This window comes from Anomaloglossus baeobatrachus, chromosome 4, assembly GCF_048569485.1.
Source record: "Anomaloglossus baeobatrachus isolate aAnoBae1 chromosome 4, aAnoBae1.hap1, whole genome shotgun sequence".
Taxonomy (NCBI): domain Eukaryota; kingdom Metazoa; phylum Chordata; class Amphibia; order Anura; family Aromobatidae; genus Anomaloglossus; species Anomaloglossus baeobatrachus.
Window position 1 is genome coordinate 136,185,162 of NC_134356.1, and position 12,219 is coordinate 136,197,380.

At 44.3% G+C, this 12,219-nt stretch overlaps 1 pseudogene; it reads left to right on the top strand.

Annotated features, from left to right (window-relative positions):
* The first annotated feature begins 11,031 nt into the window (after window positions 1–11,031).
* On the top strand, window positions 11,032–11,989 carry LOC142301309 (calcium uniporter regulatory subunit MCUb, mitochondrial pseudogene; annotated as a pseudogene).
* The last annotated feature ends 230 nt before the right edge of the window (window positions 11,990–12,219 follow it).

Genomic DNA, 12,219 nt, shown 5'->3' on the forward strand with positions numbered 1-12,219 from the left:
CCCGTCCATCCAGCCGTTTGGTTTACCGAGGACTTGGTACCTTTCTTGCTGCGTGAGTACACCCGTGCCATCTGGCACCGCGCCGCGCTGCCCCTGGAACCCTGCACCTCACCGACCCTGCCTCTCCGTCACATCACCACCGACCCCTACCCACGGAGGGGGGAAAACAACATCCCAGCTGCTCCCTACCATCGCTCCCGGGATCCCCGTCACCAGCAGCAGTGGTGCCTATCTTCACCACGACCCGTGGGTGGCGTCACGGACTAAATTCACCAAACCAACCACCCCTTTCACTAACGGGCGAGGAGCGCCGCTTGAGTCCCCGGATCCGGCCCACCGCTTGAGCCACCGGGCAGCCGCAGCAGCACTGGACCCGAGCATTAGCGAGAGCGCAGCAGCGACGGCGTCCTCCCCGCCCGCGACACTTCTCAAGTGGGACTTGGAGCTGCCCTGTATCAGCATCAAAGTGGCAAATTGAGAGTCATCGACTATGGTTCGAGAACACTGATAGACGCTGAGAAGAATTATCATCTACATTCTGGAAAATTTGAGTTTCTGGCAATGAAGTGCGCTATGTGTGAACAATTTACAGATTATCTCTATTATAGCCAAAAGTTTGAGGTTTACACCAACAATAGTCCCATGACCTTCGTCCTTACTACAGCCAAACTGAACGCTATGGGTCAAAGGCTAAACTAGCTGACTTCAACTTCAGTATTAAGTTTAGGCCCGGAAAATGCATTTCTGATGCAGACGGATTGTCAAGAATGCTGTTGGAGCCTGAAGACTTTATGCAACAATGCTCTGAAGAAATCAGCCTAGGAGCTATTGTGAGCACCACTCAGGCTGTACAAGCCCAACAAGAGGAATGCATACTGATATGGTGTCCATTGATGGAGGAAACTATCGTGGAGGCAAGGGAATAAGACCACTCCATATACATTCAACAAATCTCAAAAGAAACGATCAGGACAACACAACAAGAAGACCAAACAATTGGTAGAATCCTTCCTTATGTGAACCAAAATCGGTTTCTGAGAAAGTAACAGGTAGTTTCTGAGTCACCTGCAGTAGCTGTCTTATTTAGAGAATGGGTGAAGCTCTACCTCAGCACAAACAGCATCATAAGAGAGGGCAGAAACCATGGCTAATACTACCCAGAATATATCATAAATTGATCTTTAAAGAATTCCATGGAGAGATGGGACATCTAGGAGTAGAAAGAACAGTGAACCTGGTTTGTGAACATTTCTTTTGGCCATATATACAAAGAGATATCGAAAGATATGTGACCAGAGAATGTGGTTGTTTGAAAGACAAGCGTCCTACTACACCAACTCGAGCACCAATGTGTAATATTTAAACTACCTACCCCTTTGAGTTGGTTTCAATTTACCGTATTTTTCGGACTATAAGACGCACCGGACCATAAGACGCACCCTGGTTTTAGAGGAGGAAAATAAAAAATTAAAATTGTAAGCAAAAAATGTGGTCATGACACACTGTTATGGGGCAAGGATCTACTGCTGACACTTTTATGGGGGTAATGTCCCCAAATTCTCTGCTAATGTACCCCATCCTGGTAATAATCCTCCTGCCTTGTATATGTACCCCATCCTGGTATATGCCCTTATCCTACTATATACTGGCATCCTGCTATATACTCCCATCCTGCTATATACTGCCATCCTGCTATATGCCCCCATCCTGATATATACTGCCATCCATCCTGCTAGATAACCCCATCCATCCATCCTGCTATATACCCCATCCATGTGCTATATGGCCCCATCCTGCTATATACATCCATCCTGATAAATACCCCCATCCTGGTATATGCCCTCATGCTGCTATATGGCCCCATCCTGCTATATGGCTGCATTCTGTGGCACACAAAAAAATAAAAAAACGTTTATACTCACCTTTCCTCACTCCAAGCAGCATCTCTCCTCCCCCTGTCTGTGGCGGCATCAGCGCCGCTGATGTGTGTGGAGCCAACACCGGTCACTGACCTGCAGAATCGCGATGTCCTCCTGTCTGTGCCGGTCAGCTGACCTGCAAGACTAGCGGCGCACACAGAGATGACGTCATTGCTGTGAGCACCGCTAGTCTCCACAAAGCTGCAGCCGGCAGACAGGAGGACATCGCGGTGCTGCAGGGGAACGGTGAGTGTACTGATTCACTGCACCCCGCGCTAATGATTATGCGCGGGGAGCAGTGAATACAGCCACACATGATCACTCCAGGCTGTAGTTGACAGAGGTGATCATACGGGCAGGCTGTTTACTATGCGCGCACCCTCCGCCCATTATTCCGCCCACCTGTCAGCGCCGCCTTCAGCGCTGAGAGATGATGGGCGGGATGATGGGCATACATATGTAATGAGTGGGCCCACGTAGTCACAGCAGGCGCTGCTGCAGCCTGCTCATGTCACCAATGACCCGCTCCACAGCAGCACCCTCATTCCCGGCCGCAGCCCTATATTCAGATCATTAGACGCACCCCCCACTTTCCCCCAACATTTGGGGGAAAAAAGTGTGTCTTATGGTCTGAAAAATACAGTACTTTCTGCACCTCGAGAAGTGCAAGGAGGGGATATGAAAACATTTTAGACGTAATGGACCATTTTACCTGAATTGCTCAAGCGTATCCCACCCCTAATAAGTCTGGTAAGACAGGCAGGGAAGATCTTCAATGATTTTGCTCTGTAGTTTGGGTTCCCAATCAGATTACACCCTGACCAGGAGAAAGAATTTGAGAACAAGCTCTTTGCCAAGTGAGAGAAATACTGTAGGGTCCAGAGATCTCACACCACACTCTACCACCCAGAAGGCAATGGACGAGTGTAAGGTTTCAACCATACATTACTGTTGATGTTGAGGACCCTGACAGCTGATGAGAAGAAGGATTGCAAGAGTTTGGTATCAAAAGTGGTACATGCCTAAAATTGTACCAAGAGTAAAGCAACGGGCCATTCACCATTCCTTCTGTTGTTTGGTTGTTCTCCAAGATTACCCATCGATATAATGTTTGATACTCCAGTTTCAGAGACTTTCAAGACATACCCTGAATATGTTCGGATATGGAAAGAGTGTATGGCAGAAGCATACAGCATAGCTTCAAAAGTGGTCACGGAAGGGCAAAAAAAAAGTAAAGAATATTATGATAGAAAATGTCATGGAGCGGAATTCACACCTGGAAGTCGTGTGTTAGTCAAGAACTTGCAGGAGAAAGATGGTCCAGGAAAACTTCGTTCATACTGGGAAGACAATGTGGTTGTTAAGAGAAAGTCCAATGACAGCCCAGTTTATGAAGTCAGACTAGAAACAGGAGACAATAAAACAAGAATAGTGCAATGGAATTTGCTACTACCCTGTGATTACCTCCCACCACAACAAGATAGTCAAGAAATGAATTAACGAACATCAATATCAGCTAAGAGACTACCACAAATCGAAGCGTCTGAAGTGTACAGTGACCTTGAGAGTTCAGATGAGGGAGATCACACTTTCGTGCTTTGCCTACCATCATAATTTGATACCTACAATCTTCATGAAAGTGAAGTAAGACCTGAAGCTCCAGAGTTCAAACCACGAAACCTATCCAAGAGTCATTTCAGACCTGACGATCAAGCATCAATTGCCAGAGATACTGTTAGGAAACTATGAATTGAGGAATCACCAGAACATACAGAAATGGTTAATCCAACAGAGGATCTAGAACAGTGTTTCTCAACTCCAGTCCTCAAGACCCACCAACACATCATGTTTTCAGGTTTTCCTCAATCAGGTTTTCAGGATTTTTCCTTAATGTTGCACAGGTGATGGAATTATTCCCTGTCTAACATTGAGGAAAACCTGAAAACATGATCTGTTGGTGGGTCTTGAGGACTGGAGTTGAGAAACACTGATCTAGAACTTATGGACGTAGTTCCGAGTGCCTCGGAGGATGTCCAGGCCCTGGATATGGAAACAGAAATCCTCGTAATAGATAAGTCTATAGCATCAGTAGAACTAGATAGCAGGAATACTTCAAACCGAGAAGTGAGCAAACCAGTGATGCTGACCTGTGATACATTAGGTGAACCAATAGAGTACCAAGGACTGTCATGTTGAAACAGCTGCTGCCTACGGAATAAATAAGTAAACCTGAGTGGTATGTACCAGCAATGTAGTTTTCAGAGAACTGTAACTAGAGACACTTCATTTTATCTTAAACCAAAGGACTTTGTAACAACAGTGAATGGTAAAATTATTGTGAGACTAGTTAGTCTGAGCTGGTTGAGGACGGAAGAAGAGCTCCAGCGAAACAAAAAAAAATGTTGATTGTTCATTTGTTTTTTTTCTTGCAGGAGACCATAAAGCAAGAGTATAGTTAGAATAAGTTTGTGCTCTTATTGATGTTTCAAAGTTGATTGCAAAATAACTATGTCTAAAAGAGACACAGAGTCACATAATTTTGATCTCCTTTCTGAAGCGCAGTAACGGGGAAGCAGTGGTCCACTAATGAAGTAAGTGAAACAGCCTAGTAGTGATTCTGAGATCTAGTTTGTGAGAGACATCCCACGGCTAGAAAAAACAGTATTGTTCTTTCACAAAAAATTTCAGGGAAGACTTTAAAATAGTGGAGGAGAGTGTGACTGTAGGAACTGCACAGATGATCTAAAATGATCCAGCTACTGTGCAGTAAAGCCTGCAGCAAGAGGCAGGAAGTATACCTCCATCAGCCATGACTCAGGCTTGGCCGCAGTACATACCATACTAGGAACTTCTGATATGGGCACTACTCAGTCCACCTTTGTCTTGACCTTCTCAACATTGTGCTAAGGGAAACATTTTTCCTGTTTGGCGACAACTACTTCACCTCAAACGCATGGGACCGCTATGGTATCAAATCTAGGGCAAGACTGAAACTTCACTAAAGTTTTTGCTTGCATCCTACAGGATGAATATATTATTTTAATAAACCGTACCCTAGTACATCTTCCCATATCATTACATCATACACTCCTTATCCAGATTTCAGTTTATATTTCCTATGTCCTCCATATCCCTTTGTCCCATACAGGATCACTTAACACCACACTCCCTCTTGCGAAAGTATTCGGCTCCCTTGAATTTTTCAACCTTTTTCCCACATTTCAGACTTCAAACATAAAGATAAAAATTGTAATGTTATGGTGAAGAATCAACAACAAGTGGGACACAATTGTGAAGTTGAACGAAATGTATTGCTTATTTTAAACTCTTTTAAAAAATAAATAATTGAAAATTGAGGTGTGCAATATTATTCGTCCCCTTTAAGTTAATACTTTGCAGCGCCACCTTTTGCTGCGATTACAGCTGCAAGTCGCTTGGGGTATGTCTCTATCAGGTTTGCACATTGAGAGACTAAAATTCGTGCCCATTCTTCCTTTGCAAATAGCTCGAGCTGAGTGATGTTGGATGGAGAGCATTTGTGAACAGCAGTTTTTAGCTCTTTCTACAGATTTTCAATTGGATTCAGGTCTGGATTTTGACTTGGAAATTCTAACTACTGGATACATTTATTTGTGAACCATTCCATTGTAGATTTTGCTTTATGTTTGGCGTCATTGTCTTGTTGGAAGACAAATCTCCGTCCCAGTCTCAGATCTTTTGCAGACTCCAACAGGTTTTCTTCCAGAATGGTCCTGCATTTGGCTCCATCCATCTTCCCATCAATTTTAACTATCTTCCCTGTCCCTGCTGAAGAAAAGAAGGCCCAAACCATGATGCTACCACCACCATGTTTGACAGTGGGGATGGTGTGTTCAAGGTGATGAGCTTTGTTGCTTTTATGCCAACATATCGTTTGGTATTGTGCCCAAATAGTTCAATTTTGGTTTCATCTGACCAGAGCACCTTCTTCCACATGTTTGGTGTGTCTCCCAGGTGGCTTGTGGCAAACTTTAAACAACACTTTTTATGGATATCTTTGAGAAATGGCTCTCTCCTTGCCACTCTTCCATAAAGCCCAGATTTATGTAGTGTACAACTGATGATTTATATAAAGTGAAAGCTGCACACCAAATTCAGAGAAATATGAAAGCATAACTGCTTTATAATACATAAGGATGGAATGAAAAATACAATTAGCCATATGAAAAATTGAAAAAATTGAATAGCTGCTGAGGATTATTTGAAAAAAAAAAAGAGAGAGATATTTAGCTAATGCATTGATCAATTCATTACTGCCCCATAACCACTTCACGGTAATCTCTTATTTATGGGGTCCCTAACCAAATGTTACCTCTCTGTGCGGTTAAAAACTGCTTATGTATCAGAAGCCATGGACCTGGCTATATAGGAAATTGAACAAACATGGCTAGAGGGCGGGACTGGGTTCTCAGACAGAACAACTGATTGTTGTCCTATGGACAGACTCTCCTGTTATGATCCGGAACCATGGAAGATCACCACAAATCATTGGCAAAAAGGTGACAAGAGCCTTGGCAACTAATCTGGCCACCATCCCCTTACTAACCAACACAACTAGAAGTAGCCGAGGGTTGAACTAACATCCTGTGCACCGCGAACCCAGCCGGAGAACTAACTATCCTAAAGGTAGGAAAGATGAATAACTCTCTGCCTCAGAAAATAGACAAGAATAGCAAGCCCCCCACATTCAAAGACTGTGGTGATATAGGAAAAACACAATACACAGGTAGATGACAGGATTAGCAAAAGGTGAGGCCCCCGCTGACTAAAATAGGAAAGGACAGGAAAGGGACTGATGGTAGCCAGAGAAAAACCCTGCAAAATACCAGCTTCCTGATAGTACAAAAAGGCCCTCAGATCGCTCGATCTGAACTCCGTCCTATACCAGGTGCCCCTGTCATACCAATGAACAGAAGACAAGAATTATAACAAATTCAACAAGCCATAAACACATGGACCCAAAGGAGCTATACTCCACACAGAACTGCAGGGAGTTCCTCAACAATCCACTGAGGGGAAAAATCCCTGGAAGGAAAAAAACTGAAACCAACCACAACAAATGACAAACCTAGATAAGCAAAAGAACCAGGCAATAAATAAAGAGCAAGAACTTATCTGGAGTGGATGTGATGTAGAGCAGGATTAAGCAGGCTAGAGATACAAAGAACAACTGACATCCGGCCACAGCCTGCAATCAGACCAGGACTTAAATAAGCAGAGAGTTAGGAAAGGAAACACCCACTGCACAACCCACCTGGTCTCTGTCCAAACCCTTCCTGGCCACCAGAGGGAGCCTCCCAGCAGCCAAGACATAACTAACATTCACAACACTCTCCTACCTCAGCTGTAGATCTCTGCAGTTCATCGAAAGTGATCATGGGCCTCTTGGCTGCATCTCTGATCAGTCTTCTCTCTTCTCCTTGCTTGAGATGAAAGTTTGGAAGGATGGCTGGGTCTTGGTAGATTTGCAGTGGTATGATACTCCTTCCATTTCAATATGATCACTTGCACAGTGCTCCTTGGGATGTTTAAAGTTTTGGAAATCTTTTTGTAACCAAATCCAGCTTTACACTTCTCCACAACAGTATCAGGGACCTACCTGTTGTGTTCCTTGGTCTTCATGATGCTATCTGCACTTTAAACAGAACACTGAGACTATCATAGAGCAGGTGTATTTATACGGAGACTTGATTACACACAGGTGGCTTATATTTATCATTATCAGTCATTTAGGACAACATTGGATCATTCAGAGATCCTCAATGAACTTCTGGAATGAGTTTGCTGCACTGAAAGAAAAGGGAACGAGTAATATTGCATGTCCCACTTTCAGTTATATATATTTTTTTTAAAGTGTAAAATAAGCTATAAATTTCATTCAACTTCACCATAACAATAACATTTTTATCTTTAGATTTGAAGCCTGAAATGTGGGAAAAGGTTAAAAAAATTCAAGGGAGCCGAATACCTTCGCAAGGCACTGTGCATACAGACATACACCGCCACCTATAACTATCCAGCATATCATCTCTCTCAGCTGTAGACGTGACCATGCATGTGCACATCACTTGCCAACTACTGCATTGCCCTACATGACTGACAAAGCCGACGGGCATCTGCAAATGCCTGCCTGATGTCACCTCTGGTCGCCTTCACTAGGCACTTAAGCACCACTTTCTCCTTAACAGACCACACACAGGGAGCCAAGAGACGGGAGTGTCGGCATGCGAGCTGCTGAAGGTAAACCCCTCACCCCACTATACCACCTACATATTTGCCACATGACAGGCCTGTTTATGACAAGCCTGTTTCTTTGTCCCAACAGTGATTTAAAGGGGAAGACTTTTTGAGCCTTGTAGGGATAAGTGAATTGCCAGCGTCTACGTCCTCCACTTTCCCTCTTTGGTCTAGTGGTATGATTGTCACTTGGGGTGTGAAAGGTTCCAAGTGCAAATCTTAGCCAGAGCTTATGGACTATGACAGCCTCTTGGGCTGGGATCAATGATTTATTACAAGGCTGGTAAATGGGTTCATGTATTTCTTTGGAGGTGGAACCAAGGGGGCCATCTCTAGTGTTGAGCGAGTAGTTAACTATTCATATTTGCTATGCTGTTAGCGAGTACTGTCAACTACTCGCATATTCGTTATGAGTAGCGGGCGCAATGTAAGTCAATGGGAAATACTCGCTAAGTAGCTAGTAACTCTGAAAGCCATACTATTCGCTACTCGCACAAAAAGTATGGCTTTTGGGTTACTCGATACTTAGCGAGGATTTCCCATTGACTTACATTGCGACTGCTACTCGTAACAAATATGCGAGTAGCGGGCAGTACTCTCTAACAGCATAGCGAGTATGAACATTTAACTACTTGGTCAACACTAGTCGTCTTTTTTGTATTTTGTTCCTTTTGTGGCTGAGCCCTATATGGTTAAGTAATTGCTGGTGGTTGTGTCCCCCACTTCCCTTTTTTGGTCTAGTGGTATGATCGACGTAAAGGGTGCTAGAGGTCTTCGGTTCGAATCCTGGCTGGAGCTCAAGGACTGTGACAGCCTGTTGGCCTGTGACCAATGGTTTGTTGGCAGATGGCTACATGTGTTTCTTTGAAGGCAGAGCGAAGGGGTCATCCTATTTGTATTTTGTTCTTTTGTGGCCGAGCCTTGTAGGGTTAAGTGAATTGCCGGCGGATGTGTCCTCCACTTTCCCTCTTTGGTCTAGTGGTTTGATTGTTGCTTGGGGTGGGAGAGGTCCTGGTGCTTGAATCCTGGTCTGTGCTTATAGACTGTCACAGTCTGTTGACCTGTGACCAACGGCTTGTTGCACTTCTGGCACGTGGCTACATGTTTTTTTTTTTAAGGCGGAGACCAGGTGTCACTTTTTTTGTATTTTGTTCTTCTTGTGGCCGAGTCCTGTAGAATTAAGTGAATTGCCGGTGACTGTGTCCTCCTTTTGGTCTAGTGGTATGATTGTTGCTTGGGGGTGTGAGAGGTCCTGTGTTGAAATCTCAGCTACAGCTCATGGTCTATGACAACCTGTTGGGCTCTGACCAATAGTTTATTGCAATGCTGACAGATTGCTACATGTGTTTATTTGGAGACGGAGCCCAGATTTCATCTATTTGTATTTTGTTCCTCTTGTGGCCGAGCCCTGTAGGGTTAAGTGAATTGCCAGCGGCTGTGTCCTCCACTTGCCATCTTTCACCTAGTGCTATGATTGTCACTTGGGGTGTAAGAGGTCGTGGAATATGACAGCCTTTTGGGCTGTGATCATTATTTATTGCAATACTGGCAGATGACTACATGTGTTTCTTTGGAGGCAGAGCACAGGGGTCATTTTTATTTATTTTGTTTCTCTTGTGGCCAAGCCCTGTAGGGTTAAGTAAATTGCCGGTGTCTGTGTCCTCCACTTGCCCTTTTTAATCAAATGGAATGATTGTTGCTTGGGGTGCGAAAGGTCATGAGTTTGAATTTGGGCCGGAGCTCATGCACTGTGACAGCCTGTTGGGCTGCCACCAATGGTTCATTGCAATGTTTGCAGATGGTTACATGTTTTTCTTTGAAGGGGAAGCCTAGGAGTCATCTTATTTTTATTTTATTCCTCTTGTGGCAAGGCCCTGTAGGGTTAACTGAAGTGCTGGATGCACTCTAATCCACTTTCCCTCATAGGTCTCATGGTATGGTTGTTGCGTGAGGTACAAGAGGTCCTGGGTTTGAATCCCCCATAGAGCTCATGAAGTCTGACAGCTTGTTTGGCTGCAATTATCATTATTAATTATTATAGCGCCATTTATTCCATAGCGCTTTACATGTGAAAGGGATATACAAATAGGGACAGGTACAATAATCATAAACAATACAAGGCACAGACAGGTACAGTAGGACAGAGGTCCCTGCCCGCTAGGGCTCAGAGTCTACGAGGGATGGGTGAGGGTAGAGCTGGTTGTGCGGTGCTGTATCAGACTGAGGGTTACGGCAGGTTGTAGACTTGTCAGAAGAGGTGGGTCTTCAGGTTCCTTTTGAATCTTGTCAAGGTAAGCGAGAGTCTGATGTGTTGTGGCAGAGCATTCCAGAGAATGGGGGAGGCACACAAGAAATCTTGGATGCGATGGTGGGAAGAGGAGAATGAGAGGGGAGTAGAGAAGGAGATCTTGCGAGGATCAAAGGTTACGTGCAGGTAAGTACCGGGAGACTAGGTCACAGATGCAGGAAGGAGATAGGTTGTGGATGGCTTTGTAGGTCATGGTTAGGGTTTTGAGCTGGAGTCATTGGGCAATGGGAAGCCAGTGAAGGTATTGGCAGAGGAGAGGTTGGGGAGTAGCGGGGGGACAGGTGGATGAGTCGGGCAGCATAGTTTTGAATATATTGTAGGGGTGCGAGACTGTTAGAAGGGAGGCCACAGAGCAGGAGGTTGCAATAATCCAGGCGGGAGATAATAAGGGCATGCACTAGGGTTTTTGCAGCTTCTTAGGAAAGGAAGTGCATTGCCTCGTCCCCACGGTCACGGCGGCGTGTTGGAGCTGGGAACTTGTGCTATGAGCGGCAGAGGACTGCTATGAGCCCACTGCCCCTCTCTGAACGATGCCGTTACTCGCGGAACTGTGTAGGAGACTTCCTCTGGCTGCTGGTTACCAGGCTAGACATGCGAGACATAGGTTGCAGCTTTGCACGGGAGATTTTTACAGCACACAATCACCCTCTAGTGATGTGACCGTTCAATAGAATCATGGACTCCCTGTTGTCACTCTCATACTACCATCTCGAAATGAACGCTGCCATTTTACCATCAAGCCCATGACCACAACCGTGGGACAGTTCCTAAGGGATATTCAAAAGGAGAACCAAGGAATCAACAAAGTCGCTGCCATATCAACAGATGGAACAAAGTTCTCTTGAACACTGATGAATGTTTTACTAAAGAATGACTTCCAGCTAGTTCTAAACAAATCACACATCTTGTCAGTCCATCTTCTATAGAAAATCTTCAGACTGAGTTCTCTGGACAACTGAACCCAATTAAATGCATGGTTCAAGACTTGCATACTGTTTTCTATTATGATGAATACCTGCTCCGGAAAGAACAGCAGTTCATCCAGAAGCTGGAGAACCAGAAGAAAATGTTGCAGCCATTGGAGGAGGTTAAAAAGAATATAATGGCTTTAGCGGAGGCCAGAACTACACTTCTCAAGTAGGTTGGGTTAGCATTCCTCTCTACGCAGGGTGGAGCTCTAGCCTGGTTGACTTGGTGAGTCTACTCATGGGATATCATAGAGACTGTTACTTACTTCATTACGTATGGAAGTGCCATTTGTTTCTACACCTATTTCCTTCTAACCAAACTGGACTACGTTTATCCAGAAGTCAGTGACCGCCAATTCCTTCATAGCTTCTACAAAAAAGCCAAAGTGCAGAAATTTGATGTTGAGAAGTACAACAGGTTGAAACAGGCGTTTTCAGAGACTGAGGAAAGCCTAAGGTGGCTGAGAAGTCCCATTCAACTGAAATTACCCATTGAAGAACTATGTGGTAATAAATAAATATAAACATTTTTATTCAGTAGAGATAATTTTTTCATACATGAAATAATTTTATAAAATAAACTGGATTCTTTTGATCACTTCTTTTAGAGAGTACAATAAAACCTACGTAACAAAAAATGTTGAACAAACAATGTTGAACAAACAATGAATGTTTTGTTCCAATGCTGGAAGATGCCTATATTTGCTCACTGGAGGCGGAGCCTCAGTGTTCTGTCTTTGCATTTTGT